The sequence below is a fragment of the Ursus arctos genome, unplaced genomic scaffold (assembly GCF_023065955.2).
Source record: "Ursus arctos isolate Adak ecotype North America unplaced genomic scaffold, UrsArc2.0 scaffold_2, whole genome shotgun sequence".
Classification (NCBI taxonomy): Eukaryota; Metazoa; Chordata; class Mammalia; order Carnivora; family Ursidae; genus Ursus; species Ursus arctos.
The window spans coordinates 53,694,488-53,714,608 of NW_026622874.1; the positions used below are offsets into that span (position 1 = coordinate 53,694,488).

The 20,121-nt window shown below is 40.6% G+C and overlaps 1 protein-coding gene across 1 annotated transcript in view; it reads left to right on the plus strand.

Moving 5' to 3' along the window:
* Window positions 1-19,629, plus strand: part of LYPLAL1 (lysophospholipase like 1) — a 104,311-nt gene extending 84,682 nt beyond the window's left edge. Inside the window, exon 7 of the transcript XR_007191298.2 lies at window positions 11,904-19,629. The gene's annotated coding sequence lies outside the window, so the exon portion shown is untranslated. The remainder of the gene's footprint in view (window positions 1-11,903) is intronic.
* The last annotated feature ends 492 nt before the right edge of the window (window positions 19,630-20,121 follow it).

Genomic DNA, 20,121 nt, shown 5'->3' on the forward strand with positions numbered 1-20,121 from the left:
TAAGCCCCCATTCCTTTGGCTGATTGTCAATAGGTGATGTAGTCCGTCAATGTGGTCACCAGGTTTATGTCTGTGACAAGCTACGACTGGCAGTCTCTTCTAAAGGTTTATTGGGAGGGAAAGGTGTTGTATGCATAGGTTTATCTGAACGGGAATACTGGAGATTACTGGCAGAGAAGAAGAAGTACCAGAACGGAGGACGTGAGCATGAGAAAGTGAGAAAGTTCTCTTGTTTCCTGGGGTTGAGGGAAGGGAAAAGGTGCTGCTTACTGCTTTGGGGGAATAAGAGAGAAGCGTGAGTCAAACTAACTGCTTCTACTTATATAGTATATATTTTGAACTTATTTTATTGCCATTGAGTAGGGAAATGCTTTAGAGCAAGAGCGAAACATGGAATGGAGCTGGGCCAAAGAAAAAACCTTAACACGGTGACTAATTCTTTTAAGATGATTCAGTGTTCAGGCTTCACAGGTAGTGGAAACAGTGTAGTAATGCACAACATAGCAGAGTAATAGCCACCTCAGTTTTCTTACTCAGAGGGATAGTCAAGGACCACAGATGTGATTAATATCTCGATTGTGCTTTAGTACAAGGACATTTGAGTGGCCACATTTAAAAGATTTTTCTTCGTGTTTTACCTTAAGGCCAATAAATCTATGCTAACTTTATGGCATAAAGATTTTGTTTTATAAATATGTCAGCTCAAGGAATGACTGGAGCACATCCTACCTTCCCCATCTAGTTTTTTATTCCTAAAGATTTAAACTGATAATATGAATTTTTACTTTCTGCAGGGCATCTTGATTCTAAATATATCATAAATCATAATTATAACCACATCATACTATGAAGAAACAGGAAATCTCTCTGATACAGAAGACATTGTTTTCTAAATATGTTCTTGCCACTTGAATTTCAAGAATAAAGAAAAATACAATTTCAAGTAGAAATCATAAAGTCACCTAACTATTATCTCCCTGAAGTGGCAAAAGCGTACACGATATTTTAAATTACTTATATGAGATATAATACCTGGTTGAGAGTTCAAGTCTGATAAAGTATGGCTCACAAGCTTAGATATTGCTGATGAAAAATGGAACATAAAGGCCAATTCAAACCTCTCCCAGGTCCCTAGCAGAGTCCAGATGGAAGAGCAGCAGTGTGAACCCAAAGTATATGCTTCATTCTGCCTGAGAAGCTGAGTAGTACCATGATCAAGGAAAAAAAAAGAAAAGAAAAGAAAAGAAAAGCTTACCCTGTCTTGCATATACTTGGAGCTGCTTTTTGTTCACTTATTCACTTACTTTCAAACAAGATTTTATAAAGATTCTCTTGCCTTTTTAAAAAATAGTGGGACTGGAGGAGTTTTGTCTTGAGCTAACCTGTCCTAATCCTCACAACATGAGTGGAATTGAATGTATATTCACTGGTTCATGTTTGTTAAAGTGTTTCTCTTTTGAAGACATTTTGCTTTAGGCATTTTCTATATTCCTGACTAGGAGGCCAGCTCCATGAGATTAAAGCATGGCATCAGGGAAATACAAATCAAAACCACAATGAGACGCCACCTCACACCAGTCAGAATGGCTAAATTAACAAATCAGTAAATGACAGATGTTGGCAAGGATGTGGAGAAAGGGGAACCCTTACACTGTTGGTGGGAGTGTAAGCTGGTGCAGCCAGTCTGGGAAACAGTATGGTGTTCCTCAAAAAGTTGAAAGTAGAGCTAGCCTATGACCCAGCAATTGCACTACTGGGTATTTACCCCAAAGATACAAATGTAGTGATCTGAAGGGCCACGTGCACCCCAATGTTTATAGCAGCAATGTCCACAATAGCCGAACAATGGAAAGAGCCCAGATGTCCATTGACAGATGAATGGATAAAGAAGATGTGGTATATGTATACAATGGAATATGATGCAGCCATAAAAAATGGAATCTTGCCATTCGCAATGACGTGGATGGAACTAGAGGGTATTATGCTAAGTGAAATAAGTCAGTCAGAGAAAGAAAATTATCATATGATCTCACTGATATGTAGAATTTGAGAAACAAGGCATAGGATCATAGGGGAAGAGAGGAAAAAATGAAACAAGACGAAACCAGAGAGGGAGACAAACCATAAGAGACTCTTAATCTCAGGAAACAAACTGAGGGCTGCTGGAGTGGAGGGGGGGTTGCTGGAGTGGAGGGATGGGATGGCTAGGTGATGGACATGGGGGAGGGTATGTGCTATGGTGAGTGCTGTGAATTGTGTAAGACTGATGAATCACATACCTGTACCCCTGAAACAAATAATACATTATATGTTAATAAAAAATAAAAAATTAATAAAATAAAATAACACACACACACAAGAATATGTCTAAATAGATAAAATTACAAATATATATTCAAGACAAAAACAATAAGCATAAAAAAATCTTTTTACAACTTTAAAAAAAAAAAAGCTTGCATCTTTTTCTTTTGGACTTTCTGGTGGTGTACTGAAAAGAACTTGACAAATATTGTCAGTTAAAAGACCATACAGGAAATCTGGGAATATGGAATTGGTGAGCTAATGTTTGTGTTTAATATTTTATAAAACTGAAATGCTAGTCCCTTTCTTTCCTTACTAGACTCTTAGTAAGATCATACTGGCCTGATAGCTGACTATTTTTCCCAGGGCAGTATAGGTGACCACCTGCCAAGGAATGACACCCAGTACCACAGGTAAACCTTTAAAACCTCTTGAAAAGAACATGATTCTAGTATCAGGAATGAGGTAGCACTTCAGGTACAGGGGAATGAAGAGATCAGCAGATCCTGTCTCCCTAAAACAACTTTAACACTGGACAAACATAACAAAAATAATCATTCTAGTGAACTGGAAATATACCAAAGCAGTCTGAAAAGCAGCCGCTTTGCTGTTGAAGGTGGCTGGCTTGATCTGGAGTGGGAAAGGGAAAGCACACACCCAGAGGCAACCGAGAAAACAAAAGACTGCAGGTCTCCTAGCCGGAGGCTGCAGTTTCTATTGGGATGTAGTGGAATACCAGCGGGCTAGACAGGGAGATTCTGGAAATGAGATAGGCACTGAGGGCCTTGATAAGCATTCCATGCATCCTTGACTGTCTGGAAGCCTGTACTCATGAAGTAGGGACCTCAGAGGGCAGCAAAAAATAAGAATGGAGGCAGACTTGAAAAGTGCCCAGACCTGGAATGTACTCCCCAAACCAAACACAGGTCCACTAGCAGAGAGTGGGAGCCAGATAGATGTTTGAGCACAGTGCGTGCCAATCATTGACCACTAAACTGTGCAGATGTGGGGGTTACCTCTAGGAAGGCAGACTAAAAAAGAAAAATAAGATTTTTTTTTCAAACTCCGATCAGAGACATCAGTAGCCATACACTGCGGGGGTGATAGTTTCTGTAGATTAAGCCTAGCCTAGTTAATTTTTTAAAATAAAATGAGAGAGAAAGTAAAACAAAACAAAAAAACCCAGCAACAACAAAACCCCCCAGGATAAAAATAAAATGAGAATGAGAGTTGTTATGTTATCTAAAATGTCCAATTTTCAAGAAAAATAATGAAACATGCAAGAAACAGAAAAATATGACCCATACTCAGGGAGAAAAAGAAGCAGTCAATGAAAACAGACTCTGGGAGGCCTGATAAGTTGGATTCAGCAGGTCAAAGCATCTATTGCTTAATGTTCAAAAAACATTTTAAAGAACCAACAGACAATATGCTAACAATGATCCAGCACAGAGGGAACACTGATAAGAAAATCAAATCTATTAAAAAGTACCGAATAAAAATACTAGAGTTGATAAATACAACCACCAACATGAAATATTCATGAGATGTTCTCCACAGCAGATTCAACATGAATGAAGAAAGATTCAGTGAACTAGAAAATGGATCAATAGAATTTATCCAATCCGAAAAGCAGAAAAACAATTGCAGACACATTAAACAAATCCTCTGAGACTGCGTGTCACCTCCAAGCATGCCAATCCTGGTTGTCATGGGGAATCCAAGTGGGAGAGGAGAGAAAGAAAGGGACAGAACAAATATTTGAAGAAACAATTGGCTGAAAATATCCCAGAATTTGTGAAAAGCATTTATCAATGGATCTGAAAAGCTAAATGAATCCCAAAGAGATTCTCACCTAGACAGACCATAGTTGAATTATTTTTTAAAAAGATTTTATTTATTTATTTTTTATCTATTTTAATGATTTTTTATTATATTATGTTAGTCACCATACAGTACATCCCGGTTTCCGATGTAAGGCTCAATGATTCATTAGTTGTCTATAACACCCAGTGCACCATGCAATACGTGCCCTCCTTACTACCCATCACCAGCCTATCCCATTCCCCCACCCCCCTCCCCTCTGAAGTCCTCAGTTTGTTTCTCATAGTCCATAGTCTCTCATGTTTCATTCCCCCTTCTGATTACCCCCCCTTTCTTTATCCCTTTCTTCCCCTACCGATCATCCTAGTTCTTATGTTCCATAGATGAGAGAAATCATATGATAGTTGTCTTTCTCTGCTTGACTTATTTCACTTAGCATTATCTCCTCCAGTGCCGTCCATGTTGTAGCAAATGTTGAGAACTCGTTCTTTCTGATAGCTGAGTAATATTCCATTGTATATATGGACCACAACTTCTTAATCCAGTCATCTGTTGAAGGGCATCTCGGCTCCTTCCACGATTTAGCTATTGTGGACATTGCTGCTATGAACATTGGGGTGCATATGGCCCTTCTCTTCACTACGTCTGTATCTTTGGGGTAAATACCCAGTAGTGCAATGGCTGGATCATAGGGTAGCTCAATTTTTAACTTTTTAAGGGACCTCCACACTGTTTTCCAGAGTGGCTGTACCAACTTGCATTCCCACCAACAATGTAGGAGGGATCCCCTTTCTCCACATCCTCTCCAACAATTGTTGTTTCTTGCCTTGTCTATTTTTGCCATTCTAACTGGCGTAAGGTGGTATCTCAGTGTGGTTTTGATTTGAATTTCCCTGATGGCTAATGATTTTGAACATTTTTTCATGTGTCTGTTAGCCATTTGTATGTCTTCATTGGAAAAGTGTCTGTTCATATCTTCTGCCCATTTTTTGATTTGTTTATTTGTTTCTTGTGTATTGAGTTTGAGAAGTTCTTTGTAGATCTTGGATACCAGTCCTTTATCTGTAGTGTCATTTGCAAATATATTCTCCCATTCCGTGGGCTGCCTCTTAGTTTTTCTGACTGTTTCCTTGGCTGTGCAGAAACTTTTAATCTTGATGAAGTCCCATAAATTCATTTTATCTTTTGTTTCTCTTGCCTTTGGGGATGTGTCATGAAAAAGGTTGCTTTGGCCGATGTCGTAGAGGTTGTTGCCTATGTTCTCCTCTAGAATTTTGATGGATTCCTGTCTCACATCGAGGTCTTTCATCCATTTGGAGTTTATTTTTGTGTATGGTGTGAGAGAGTGGTCAAGTTTCATTCTCTTGCATGTAGCTGTCCAATTTTCCCAGCACCATTTATTGAAGAGACTGTCTTTTTCCCACTGGATGTTTTTTCCTGCTTTATCAAAGATTAGTTGCCCAAAGAGCCGAGGGTCCATTTCTGGGCTCTCTATTCTGTTCCATTGGTCTATGTGTCTGTTTTTGTGCCAGTACCATGCTGTCTTTGTGATCACAGCTTTGCAGTACAGCTCGAAATCCGGCATTGTGATGCCCCCAGCTTTGTTTTTCCTTTTCAACAGTTCCTTGGAGATTCGGGGCCTTTTCTGTTTCCATACAAATTTAAGGACTGTTTGTTCCAGTTCTTTGAAAAATGTCCTCGGTATTTTGATTGGGATAGCATTGAAAGTGTAGATTGCTCTGGGTAGCATGGACATTTTAACTATGTTAATTCTTCCGATCCATGAGCATGGGATATCTTTCCATCTTTTTATGTCTTCCTCAATGTCTTTCAAGAGTGATTTATAGTTTCTAGAATATAGGTCCTTTACGTCTCTGGTTAAGTTAATTCCAAGGTAACGTATGGTTTTTGGTGCTATTGTAAATGGGATGGATTCTCTAATTTCTCTTTCTTCGGTCTCGTTATTCGTGTACAGAAATGCAACTGATTTCTGAGCATTGATTTTGTATCCCGCCACGTTACTGAATTGCTCTATAACTTCTAATAGTTTGGGAGTGGCTTCTTTTGGGTTTTCCATATAGAGTATCATGTCATCTGCAAAAAGAGACATTTTGACTTCTTCTTTGCCGATTTGAATACCTTTGATCCCTTTTTGTCGTCTGATTGCTGTTGCAAGGACTTCTAGTACTATGTTGAATAATAGTGGCGAGAGTGGGCATCCTTGTCGAGTTCCTGATCTTAAGGGAAAGGCTTCCAGCTTTTCCCCATTGAGAATAATATTTCCAGTAGGCTTTTCATAGATGGCTTTTATGAGATTGAGAAATGTACCTTCTATTCCTACACTCTGAAGGGTTTTAATCAGGAAAGGATGCTGTATTTTGTCAAATGCTTTTTCGGCATCGATTGACAGGATCATATGGTTCCTGAGTCTTTTCTTGTTGATATGATGTATCACGCTGATTGATTTGCGAATATTGAACCACGCTTGCATCCCAGGTATGAATCCCACTTGATCATGATGGATAATCCTTTTAATGTACTGTTGGATTCTATTAGCAAGTATCTTGTTGAGGATTTTGGCGTCCATATTCATTAGGGAAATCAGTCTGTAATTCTCCTTTTTGAGGGGGTCTTTGCCTGGTTTGGGGATCAAGGTAATATTGGCCTCATAGAATGAGTTTGGTAGCTTTCCTTCTGTTTCTATTTTTTGAAATAGCTTTAGGAGAATAGGTATTATTTCTTCTTTGAATGTTTGGTAGAATTCCCCAGGAAAACCGTCTGGGCCTGGAGTTTTGTTATTTGGAAGGTTGTTTATCACTGACTCAATTTCTTCATAATTAATTGGCCTGTTTAAGGAATCAATTTCTTCCGGTTTCAATCTTGGTAGTTTATAGGTTTCCAGGAAGGATTCCATCTCTTCCAGATTGCTTAGTTTATTGGCATATAGCTGTTGATAAAAATTTCTAATAATCCTTCCAATTTCAATGGTGCTCGTCATGACCTCTCCTTTTTCATTCATAATTTTATTAATCTGGGTCCTTTCTCTTTTCTTTTGGATAAGTCTTGCCAGTGGTCTGTCAATTTTATTGATTCTCTCAAAGAACCAGCTTCTAGTCCTGTTGATCTGCTCGACTGTACTTCTGGTTTCTGCTTGATTGATTTCAGCTCTAATTTTGATCAACTGCTTCCTCGTGCGTGGATTAGGCCTGTCCCTCTGTTGCTGTTCCAGCTTCTTGAGGTGAGAATATAAAAACTGCATTTTAGATTTTTCTATTCTTTTGAGTGAGGCTTGGATGGCTATGTATTTCCCCCTTAGGACTGCCTTTGCAGTATCCCATAGGGTTTGGACTGTTGTATTTTCATTCTCATTGGTCTCCATAAATTGTTTAATTTGATTTTTGATTTCCTGGTTTATCGAGTCATTCCTGAGCAGGATGGTTCTTAGTCTCCAAGTGTTTGAGTTTCTTCCAAATTTTTCCTTGTGGTTGAGTTCCAATTTCAGAGCGTTGTGGTCTGAGAATATGCAGGGGATAATTTCAATCTTTTGGTATCGGTTGAGACCTGTTTTGTGTCCCAGAACATGGTCTATTCTTGAGAATGTTCCATGGGCATTAGAATAGAATGAGTATTTTTTGGTTCTGGGGTGTAGTGTTCTATATATATCTATGAGGTCCAACTCGTCGAGTATGGCATTCAAAGCCTTTGATTCTTTGCTTAGTTTTTGCCAGGGTGTTCTGTCTATTTCTGATAGTGGAGTGTTGAGGTCCCCTACTATTAATGTATTTTTATTTATATGTCTCTTTATTCTGGTTAAGAGTTGGCTTGTGTATCTTGCTGCTCCCCTGTTGGGGGCATATATATTTATAATTGTCATATCCACTTGTTGAATACTTCCCTTAAGAATAATATAGTGCCCTTCTGCGTCTCTAACTATAGTCTGTAGTTTAAAATCCAGTTTATCTGATATGAGAATTGCTACCCCAGCTTTCTTTTGAGGTCCATTTGCGTGAAAGATGGTACTCCATCCCCTTACTCTCAGTCTGAATGCATCTTTGGGTTCGAAATGAGTCTCTTGTAGACAGCAAATGGATGGGTCATTTCTTTTTATCCAATCTGCAACCCTGTGGCGTTTTATGGGATGGTTCAAACCATTTACATTAAGACTGATTACTGAGAGATATGATTTTAATGATGCCATGTTGCCAGTAAAGTCTTTGTTTGTATTGGCTGTGACTTTCTGTTCTGTATCACTCTTGGGGCCTTTTTACTTTTATAGAACCCCCGTAATATCTCCTGTAGGGCTGGTTTCATGGTTACGAAATTGGCTAGTGACTGGCGATTCTGAAATGTCTTTATTTCTCCATCAATTCTGAATGAAAGCCTTGCTGGATAAAGGATCCTTGGCTGCATGTTTTTCTCTGAAAGAGCTTTAAATATGCTCCCCGAACCCTTTCTCTCATTCCAGGTCTGTGTAGACAGGTCTGACGTAATTCTGATGCCTTTGCCTTGGTACGTGAGAAATTTCTTTGCCCTGGCCGCTTTCAATACTGTATCCTTGCATCTAATATTTGCGAATTGCACTATGACGTGACGTGGCGTAGGTTTGTCGTGGTTGAGCTTGGGAGGGGTCCTCTCTGCCTCTTGGACACAAATGTTTGTTTCCCTCGCTAGATTAGGGAAGTTTTCCGCTACAATTTGTTCAAATATCTCTTCTAGACCTCTGTTTCTCTCCACCCCCTCGGGGATGCCGATGATTCTAACATTGGATCGTTTCATTGAGTCAGTAATCTCCCGTAACCTACATTCGTGGGCGTGGATTTTTTTAAGACCATCTTCTATTTTCATTTTTTCCTCTATTAACCCATCCTCCAATTCACTAACCCGTTCCTCTGCTTCTGCGACCCTGGCCGTCAGAGCCTCTAGTTTTGCCTGCATTTGGCTCATAGAATTTTTAATTTCTGTCAGATTCGTTCTCATTTCTGTCCTTAGGGATTCTATATTCTCAGTAACCTTTTCGTTAATAGTTTTTTCAATTCTACTCATCATTTTGACCATCGTTACTCTGAATTCCATTTCTGATAATTTGGTTACATCCATATCCATTATTTCTGTGGCAGAGGCCACAGACTCACTGTCTTTTCTTTGCTGGGGGGGGGGGGGGGCTTCTCCTTCTTGTCATTCTGATGAGGAGAGGTTGCGGGATTTCCAGAGCCCAAATTATTGACTGGGTCCCAGGCCGTGCCCCTTGTTTTATAGGGATCTTAGGGATGTGGGCTTCTTCTTTAAAGATTTTATTTATTTATTTATGTGGCAGCCAACCAGCGAGAGAGGGAACAGAAGCAGGGGAGTGAGAGAGGAAGAAGCAGGCTCCCAGCGGAGGAGCCCGATGAGGGACTCCTTTCCGGAGCGCCGGGATCACGCCCTAAGCCAAAGACAGGCGCTCAGTGACTGCGCCACCCCGGCGCCCGGGTTGTGGGCTTCTTGATTTTTCAGCCTGCCTTCTGTGTTCTGGGGGAGGGGCCTGCTGCGCCGATACTCAGGCAGTCCTGTTTGGGTAGAGTCTCCGCGTCCCCTGCGAGGGGGGATGGGGATGGGCACTCCCTGAGCCGGTATTTCCAGGCTTTTGTTCTCTGGCAGCTTTCCCTGGCGGTCTGCTGTGCCTCTTCTGAGAGTCAGAGCAGCAGCGGCCAAATTTCAGCCTCTGTCACGGAACAGAGGGATTGCGGCCCGTTCTCTACTAATGTTCTGGCCACTTTAACTCTGTTTCTGTTGGTGCTGCTCAACCCTGCAGCGTCCCGGGATGTGCGCCCCACACCCGGCGTCCCAGCCCTCACCTCCAGGGCCGGCGTCTCTGTCCTTTGTGTTTCTAATGCCGCCAGCCGCCAGCCGCCAGCCGCCCCGCGCGCGCTCCGGAAGCTCCCGGTCTCAGTCTGGATCCAGTGAGCGCACCAGGATTCCGGGATTCCGGTGTTCCACGAGATGCCTGGTGGCGCGCGCACCCGGCTCACGGTCTCAGTCTGCTGTTTTGCCGGTGCCGTCCGCGAGCCCCGCCCGCTCTCCCGTGCAAGTGGCTGCCACTTCCCGGCGGTGCCCGAACGCGGCGGCTCCCTCCCCCTTCCGTTTATCTTCCGATATCTGTGCACGGTTTCATGGCTCCCCGCTTCGTACCTCAATACTCAGCGCTGGAGATGTTCATTTGTAGAGATCTAGATGTGTCTTCCTGTGTCTCAGGCTGGTTCCGTGGTTGTTTAGGCTGGTCTGGTACCTTTCCAGCTCGACTCGGGGGACCGGCTGAAAAAGGTGTCTCCTACTCCTCCGCCATCTTAACTCCCTCCTCTTCCACAAACACACCGAATGGACGCCTACATGTAGAGCAATTCCTACTGAAGTAGAACTGAGGACTTACTGAATAGCATCTGCACCCCAAAGGGTAGAGAAACCACATGGGAACAGCAAGAGATGAAGACAGGATAACCCCAGGAACCCCAGCTCCAGACAGAGTGAACTGCAGTGGGGAGAAATAGTAGTCTATTTATTTTTTGGAGAGAGAGAGAGAGAATGGTGGGGAGGGGCAGAGGGAGAAGGAGAGAATCTCAAGTAGACTCCCTGCTGAGCTCGAAACCCATACAGGTTTTGATCTCACCACCCTGAGATCATGATCTGTGCCGAAACCAAGGGTCGGACACTTAACCGACTGAGACACCCAGGCAACCCCCCCCCCCATCATAGTTGAACTATTGAAAGCAAAAGAAAAGGAGAACATGTTGAAAGATTCAAGAGAAAACTCTAGTTTCAGGAAGTTAGATGCCTAGCAGATGCAGCAATGATCAATGAGGCTGGAATGGATCTCACTCCATGAACCCAGATTCCTAGATCTTACAGTAAATACAAATGAAGATCTGGAGCCCTCTTTCATCCTGCATGATGCTCTGATGCGTATCTTTGAATAAGAGGTTCTATTATTTTTGGAAAAGAGATTAATAAAAGAAAATCCATAAATGAGTCTATATCCAACTTGACCTTGATCAAGTAATCTGATCGATAACAACAGTACTGATTATTTTAGCAATGTTCTAAGGAATGAAAATTCTACCAAAAACGATGATAGAATGAGTCCTAGGGAGAATGCCTGGGTGACCACAGGCAGCCCATTCTCCCAAGAATAAAAACAAACAGACAAAATTGATTCTGGATAGTCTGAACATGTGAAAACAGTAATAGCCATGCTCTTTCCCAGGTTGCTAGAGTTTAATGGCCGTGGCATTTGAAAACATGCATTTATATGGGTGGATGGATTATGAGAGCAAAGTGTACAGCTGGTTTCAAATAAAAGAAGAAGCTTTGTAATTAACAAAATGCTCAAGGTCAAGTCCATACCTTCGTATTCAATATTAACAAGCAAACAAAAAACAAAGTTCTCTGATTCTTAATACCATGTGTTCAGGTCATTTAGTGTGTTTTGGTGTCCATATGAGCTCACTTTCTGGATAATTGGAAAGTTAAGTAATTGCCTAGAAAAGGTAAACATTTGTTAAAGTCCTTAAGAGGAAGCTTAACTTATTTGATACGACTGCAATAAAATAGTAGTTTGTGTCAACATAAAATCCTTCTTGTATCTATCATATGATGTCATGTGTAACTGCCAACACACCGTTTTTGATGTAAGACTTTTTCAATACACTTCATTCATAATTGGAACCTACATTGTGATATCATTTTTTCCCTAAACTCTGAATAAATAAAGTGCGTTGACTTTGATTTATTTGTGTTTTCCTTAGGTACCCAATGACGACAACAGCTTAAGAAGATTCAATTGGCTGGTGTGATTGATAGAATTAAGTGGCTAATGACGGAGGAGGTGGGACATTTTCAATTCCAAAGGAATAAGCTAATTCCTTCAGTATTTATGCTTTTCCTCTGGGCTCGTGATGTGCCACTGAACATGTGTTCCCAAGTATTCTTCCCTTTGTCAGTTTTCTTCATTTCAAGTGGAATGGTTTCTCTAAACAAGAGCTCTACGTTTCCTTCCCTCCTTTCTATATCTCTTATGGGGCTTTTTGAATGTGTTTATAAGTATTGCTGACTAACTGGCTGAAAAGCGATCCAGAAGAACTTGCCTATAGAATTTGAGCCAGATCTTGAAAATGGAAGGATTTTGAACAAAAATGCAATGAAGTGGGGCGGTAAAGTCAGTTATTTCAGGCACTGACCACAGCATGCCCGAATAAAGAAAGGTAAGCTCGCTGCTTATAAAGAGGAACAACAGCCTGACTAATTGATCCGGGGCAGAGACTGGGACACAGGAGGAGACCCAGAAATTATAAAATAGAAAATGTGGCCCTTGTCATTCACCCGAAGAAAACTGGAAGCATGAAAGACTTAGTTTTGTGTTTTTTAGGACCTAAGTGGAATTAATCGGCATGTTTCAGGAGGTGGGTTCTATCTCCTATATTTAATTTCAAGGATTCCTGGTCTTCAAGAGCCAGCAAAAGGATGTGTTTTCCTGACATTATCATGTAAGATGATCCATAAAGACTCTCTAAAAGTTCACATGCCTTCCTCTTATATCGGGCTTTGAAAATGATTTTATTACTATGAGTTTTATATACTATTCTTCAAAGGATAACTCTTTTTTTCTTCTGTATTGTTTCATCAATAAGAGTTATTTCTTCTAAGTAATTCTCATCACCCCTTCAGTCTCATGAAAACCTTTTTATAAACTGAAAGGAAGATATTGAGATTTTCAGAGATGGTGTTCAGCATATATTCTCAGTTTTCCTCTCCTTTCCTGCCTCCACCCACTCTTCTCCTCCTTACTTTGGGCAATTCCTTAGGGAAAAAAATGCAAGACTTTCCTGACTGTTCTCAACCCACAGCAAACTTCTCATTTCAAATGTCTTTGACTCCAGTGTCCATAACTCTACCACACTGGCCCTGCTCTCCTGTGTGCTGCCTGGTAATTCTTCTCCAGATGCTTCAGGGATACCCCTCCAAGCTCCCCACTGGTGTCCCAAGTTTCTCAAGGGCAAAAGTTGTGACTTCACCTCTTAAGCATCTCCAAGGTGATCTTGTATAATTTAGAAATGATTATCAACTCAATGCACAAACGAGAAATGCATCCGTAACTCCCCATGTATTTGGAAACATGGACTAAATGGTACCAATTCTAATCCATATTGTTCTCATCAAATTTTAAGTAGATTTTCCATTCTCCATTATTTCATTAAGTGAAAATAGCAAAGTCAATTTCAAAGAACATTTTCTTCTAAAAGCAAATTATAAACCTACATAAATCTTAAGGATATGTCATAGAGTAGGTCAAGACTATACTACCTATTAAGGGAAGCGATAGGTGAATAAAATGCATGTTTCTTCTCCAGTTATTAACCATCATAAACATTAAGTTATTCATAGAAAATTAAATATAATATGAAATATAATATAAAATTAAATATAAATTAAAAGTATTAAACTCATCTTAAAGCTCAAGTTTCCAGACTCTAGCTTTACTCTTTGTCCCCAGAACACTATTCCAACCAGAAAAGTCTTGAACCCTTGAACTTGATCTTTCTGCTGCTGCTTTTTCAAAAGAAAAATTGAAGTTTTTTCTTCCAGAGAATTGGAGCAAGCAACATCAAAGATATTGTCTGTGATTTTTCATCTTGACTAGTAGAAAAAGATAATCCTTATGCAATTGTTTGGAACGTTTATGATATAGAATATATAAAATTAAATAATGTCTCCTGCAGCTCCCCTCCCTTTGGATCTGGGTGATTTCCTATCCAATTTTCCTCTCGCTCAGTCAATTCATTTTTCAGCTGGGTCTTCTTGAAGAAACTAAGCATTAATTGGACTTGCCATTGTGTCTTGGACTATTTTGGTGACAATTTTCTGTGACAGGGAAAAAGAGTTGCTAATTCATTGCTTCAGGAAATGAAGGCCTAATAGCCTCACATCTGGTAAATTATGGTCTTCCTGCTCCTTGAGGCAGCAGCAATACACACAGCATTATTTGGAATTAAGAAAAAGCAGAGAAGGAAATCAATTTTTACATTTGCTGTGGACTTAAAAAAAAAAAAGCCAATAACATATTCTTTAAAAAAGCATCCATTGTCTAAAGCATAGAATCAAGTCAGCCACAGGGTAAATTGAGCAAAAATCCCTCCAATATCCTAACGGAAACTCTGAGTGGTCTGTGGACTGAGATCATGTGGCATTGCTTCTTGCCCCCGTGGGTGGAGCCCTGTCTTGCCTCTGGGGGTGGGGCTATGTGTAAATTGCCATATTTGCACACATGTAATAATATAGTCTTAAAGGCCTCTGGAGGAAATGACAAGTAAAGACTGATTTTGCTTTGAGTGGGGACCATGTTGCATATTGGATGGGAAAATCAGTCAGTTTCACTTCTACATAATGCCTGAACGTCAGTTTGCAAAAGAAGTAGAAAAGGGGGTACAGGAGGAAATCTCCCAAAGGACATATACAGGGTGCAGCAGCCTTCACTATGAATTGCAGGAGTTCAGGGATAGAAATAGAAGGGTCTTATACCAGTTACTGTCCCAACAGTGGGGTTGGTGCTAAATGGCTTTTATTACATGAATACCAAGTTGCACCATGGACTTGTGAAATCACCCCAATGCCTATCATATTTGTTTCTGCCCAGGTCCAAGGGAAAATGAACTATGATGACCAAAGAAGCAAACTGGAGGACTTCAACAGTAGATATAAGCAGTTGGTAAAAATAAGCCTAACATCTGGGAAGGGCACTGGTGCTTGAAAACGGGGCTCTTTCTGTCCTGACAGAGCAGTGACAGCATAGCCAACATAGTTTACTCCCACCTAATCCTCTGTAATCCTCAATTGGGACAACTAATTTCACAAGGGGTCATGCTCTCTTCCTATGGTATTTCTATTGGAAGCTTTACGAGGTGGACATGTGTCCATTATGATGCATTTTGACAGCTCCTTTCACCTGGAGGTGAGACTGTTCATTGATTGTGGTCAGTACATATTTGTGCTGTAAATGGAGTGTAGCTGAAGTGTTCCCTTGATCACAGATCACAGAAAACAGCATGTGCTTAGAGAGGGAGAGAGAAAGGGAGAACCAGGCTGTGGATTTAGAAATCATTTTGCTTGTCTAAACCTGGGCTTTGTTCCATACAGATGACACAAACAGGAAGTGAGACGAGAAGCAGAGCAGGCTCAAGTCAGGATGTCATACGAGGATCAGCCGGTTCCAGTGAGAACTAAGAGATGTAGGGAAGCGTTTTATAGGCTCAGAAACTGGAAAACACAACAGAGCCCGCCTAAGGCTTCAAACACCTGCTGTGTCTGACACTATTCCTCACTTGGTTTGACTGTCACTCACACAATGACTCATGTTCAGATGACTGCTCACCTGAAGGCATTTGACTAATTGGCTTAAATAATCGATATAGTATATCTAATCTCATCTCTTAAAACCAGAGAATTATCATTGTGATTTTTCAAAATAGCCTAGCAAAGCTTTGAAAATTAATTCAATCCATTGGCTTATGTCCAGAAACAAATTTGAGGACTTCAAATAAGCTAGACTTTTCCAGTTTGACTGCTTTCAGGGAGATGGAAAATTCATTTTTTTAAGTTTTGGAAGGGATGTGGGAATGCAGGAAGATGTGAAATATGTAAGAATAAATATTATCCTCAAAGTTCAAATCTGTGATAATAAATTTTTGAATAGTTTTCACGTTCATAATATCACTTTATCCTTCTGGCAACGTGAGGATTTTGCAGGTGCCCATGTCCCCATTCTGCACATAAGGAAATGGAGGCCAGGCCTGTATAAGTCATTTTTCCAAGGCTCTTGACAAGGTCAGAACTAGAATATAACATAACCCTAGGACCCTAGGGTCTTCTCCATTAACCCCAGGATCCTAGGGTCTTCTCCATTAACCCCATTGCTGCTGAGCCTCATCTCTTTGCAGGGAAACCAGGCTTCTTCTTTTTTTTTTTTTTTTTGAGAAATTCATCATGTGTCTGAGACACCTTAAGTGGTAGGAAGGGGGTTAAGTTGGGGGTGGGGGGTAAAGCTTACTATATAGCAGGCCTGTTCAAAGCACTTCTATATATAATTCATTTAATCATCGCTACAAGCTTATCATGTATGCACTGTTGTTTGGGGGTATTTTACAGAGGAGAAAATGATGCCCAAAGAGGAATTTGCCAAATTCCACACAGCTCGTAAGTGACAGAGCTGGGATTTGAACCCAGAGAGTCTGGTACCCGAGTCAGGTCTCTTGCCCCACATTCTTTATTCCCTCTCTAACTTGTGAAATTCCTTTTTATCTCTTTGATCTTGAGCACAATCTTTGCCACATAAAAAGCACTTAATATATGATTTGTGGATTGGGAAAGAATAGATGACACCCTGACATTTTTGTCTACTTGCCTCTGGACCTACGACTGGGTTTTTCAGCCGCTGCACTACTGATGCTTGGAGCCAAATAATTCGTTGTAGTGGAAACTGTTCTGTGCATCATAGGAAGTTGAGCAGCCTCCCTAGCCTCTACCCACTAAACACCAGTAGCTTCTCCCCCAACCCCTGCCCCAGTTACGATGATCAAATGTGTCTCTAGACATTGCCAAATGTCTGGGGACTGGAAGTCCTCAGGTTGAGCCAAGAGAAGGAGCATGAGAGGAGGTACAGTCTTGAAAGAGGGTATGGCTGGTAGGGCTCTTCCAGAAATCCCATGTCAATAGTGTTCTCACTTGACTGCCTTTTCTCGTACAGCCTTGGGAAGGGAATGAAGGGCTTGCGTGCCTTTGCCTCCCCTCACGGCAGCTGGAAGATACTGCTTGTTGGGATGACATCCTTGAATCTGGGCAATATTCCAACTGTAGTCAGGAGAGGATAGTGATGGCGGGGGGATCCCTGACGGGACAGGATTGCATAGTGTTACTGATGCTCCTATATGACTGCCTGCCAGCACATGCAGCCTATTTCTGAAAAGAAAAGAAAGGAATGAGGCTGACTGTGAAGTAAGGGGTCTGATGCCCAGATGAACTGCGAGGTATATACGCTGGGGAGTCAAGACCTGACTTGGAGATGATATTGCTTTGACGTATAGCTGTAAGGGACGCTAGATGGAGAAAATCCAGAACCTGCTTATCTTTCAGCATGGGAGACATTTGTGTGTTTTCTGAGTCATCTGACACACAAAGTGGAGGACTTTCCTGATGGATAAGGAAACCTGATGTACTCATATGTTATAACAATGAGGTCATTGGAAGACCCATAAAACTGAAGTTTGCTATCCAAGTTCGGATCTAGTTTGTTATTCAGATAGCGGTTCCAAGCTTATTTAACAAGCCAGTTTTGACAAGTTGAATTTCTTTATAGGATGTGGGTTGAATTGTAGCGTAGCCATCCTGTCATGAACAGTATTTTCAACTGTGTGGAGAAAACCGAGTCGAGAGGGTTTTTCGCAGTGAGATTTATACTTCCTTCAAATGGAGACTTTCTAAATCAGATTTTCATCACAGATGTAAGAAAGCACTCAAAATCTCCCTAGACATTTCTAAAAATCATACCAGAAAAAAAAAAATGAGAGAGAAGAAATCACAGATAAACTTGCACCTTAAAGAGAGCTCAAGATATTTGAAAATCTGGTTACAAATAATACCAAGTATCTTCACTCTGTTCCCTGAGGTGAGGTGGCAGAGTAGAATGAATACTATGGAGACAGATGATTCCCAAGGGAAGTCACCAACAATTTTTCAAAAGTTGATGAATGAATGTCCTTTTCATCACTCCCTACTGCAATATGGAGTACGCAGGATTTAGGGAAGTTCAAACTGTCATCCAAATCCCTTCTGGACCTTCACCGAGCCTCGTAATTTTTGTGAGCCTCATTTCCACGTGTAAACATGTAGATAATACCTATTACATAAGGCTTTTCGATGCCTAAAATAGATATTTTTGAAACTTAGCAAAATACTTGAACTGGTCACTCGATAAATAGAAGCTATTATCATTATATTGCTATCCCTAATATCTTTATGACAGCTTGTTTAGACAAGCGGACATCTTCTTTTCCAAGATTTGAAGCTGCATTTTATTCTTCCTTTTCAACTACAATTTTCCCTATTTTTCCTGAGATGTATACAGAAGGAGGGTGAAGGGAATATGACTAATTTTTTACAGTTATTGGAATCATGTGAAGAAGTTGTTAATTACTACATTACACATTCTGAACATTGGATATGTTTAATCTCAGAACAGCACACAAATTGGTTTCCATAGCATCAAACCACAAACTGAACACAACCTACTCTCATATCCATCAATTTCTTGCCAACTTGACAAAATCTCAATTCACCATTTTGAGGACCCTCTGCAAAGCGACTCTAATGTTTTAAAAAGTCAGATCGGTGTTACACGCAAGTAATGAATCATGGAACTTTACATCAAAAACTAGGGATGTACTGTGTGGTGACTAGCATAATATAATAAAAAAATATTATTAAAATTAAAAAAAATCATTACAAAGTAAATGAAAGTTAATTACATAATTTTGCAGGAACTACCCAGGGTGGTCGAGGTGATATTCCACGGGATTCTCCTGATCAGAATGGGCCTGGCAGTTTGACTCATTAAGACAAAAACACATCCAGCATCTTTTCCACTTGTCATGCAGCTGAAGAATTAGCATATAGACACATGCATTTAACACCATCTTTCCCCAGTGTCAGAAGAAGGGGGAGGAGGAGGAGGAGCAAGAGGAGGAAATTATTAGTTCATAAAGATAAAGAGAATGAGGGGGGAAAGACAAGAGTAGGTAAAAGTTTTAGATGCATTTTTTGACAGTAAATGGAAACAGAGTAGGATAATGAAAAAATCTAAGCACCTATTATCCAGGGAAATGACAAGAAGTGAGCCAATTCACCCTTCAAAACCCCAGAAAGGCTCAGAACTTAAAGGATCTAGGTTTGGCAGAAGATGGAGTTCAGGGGAAGGTTTGGATCCCAGTTTCTGCCCATACCTCATACAACCATGTAGCTACTATTAAACTACCCTCCCTACAAAATGCATACACACACACGAGAGACTTTTAATTTGGAAGAAAAACAGAGGGCTGGGAATGGCCTTCTCTCAGCTCCTCTCTCTCTCCCTGATTCTAGGTCTATAGGTTTCTCAGCGGTCAAACCCATGCTATTCCCTCTACACCTACCCTATCCCTCCATTTCTGGCAGAAGCTGATTTTTTTTCTGGATGGCCACAGGAAAAAAAGTCTCTAGATAAACATGCTGGACTCCTCAATGGAAAGGGTAGGTCAACCACCCACCAAAAACCTACAATGGTCCCCGTCAGTCACCACCTCTGCTCATGCTTTCAGTACCAGCATTGTTTGAGTAGCTCACTCTTAGATATAAATGACAAGAATCAGAGACATTTGAGGAAAATACGCACCAGAGACACAGAGACCAAAACCAACAAAATAAACGACTAAAACTCAAATAGACAAAGAGGACCTAGATGGATCAGAGTCAATGCAGAAATTCAAAGTAAACTTTAAAAAATATGTAATATATCCTTGAAGATGTACAAAAAAACTGAGTCCATAATATAGATACAGGTCACTATGAAAAAGGATCAAAGAACAAGAAAGAATTCTTATCTATTAAATATAAAAATTGAAATTAAAAAATTAAATAGAAGGCTGTAAGGGTTAAGGTAATCTCAAAGTAGAACAAATTTCGTTTTAAAAAAGGAAAGGGGAGGGGCGCCTGGGTGGCGCAGTCATTAAGCTTCTGCGTTCGGCTCAGGGTGCGATCCCGGCGTTCCGGGATCAAGTCCCGTATCAGGCTGCTCCGCTGGGAGCCTCCTTCTTCCTCTCCCACTCCTCTGTGTTCCCTCTCTCGCTGGCTGTCTCTCTGTCAAATAAATAAATCTAAAAAAAAAAAAAAAAAAAAAAGAAAAAAGGAAAGGGGAGAGAAAAGATAAAAAAATAGAGACTC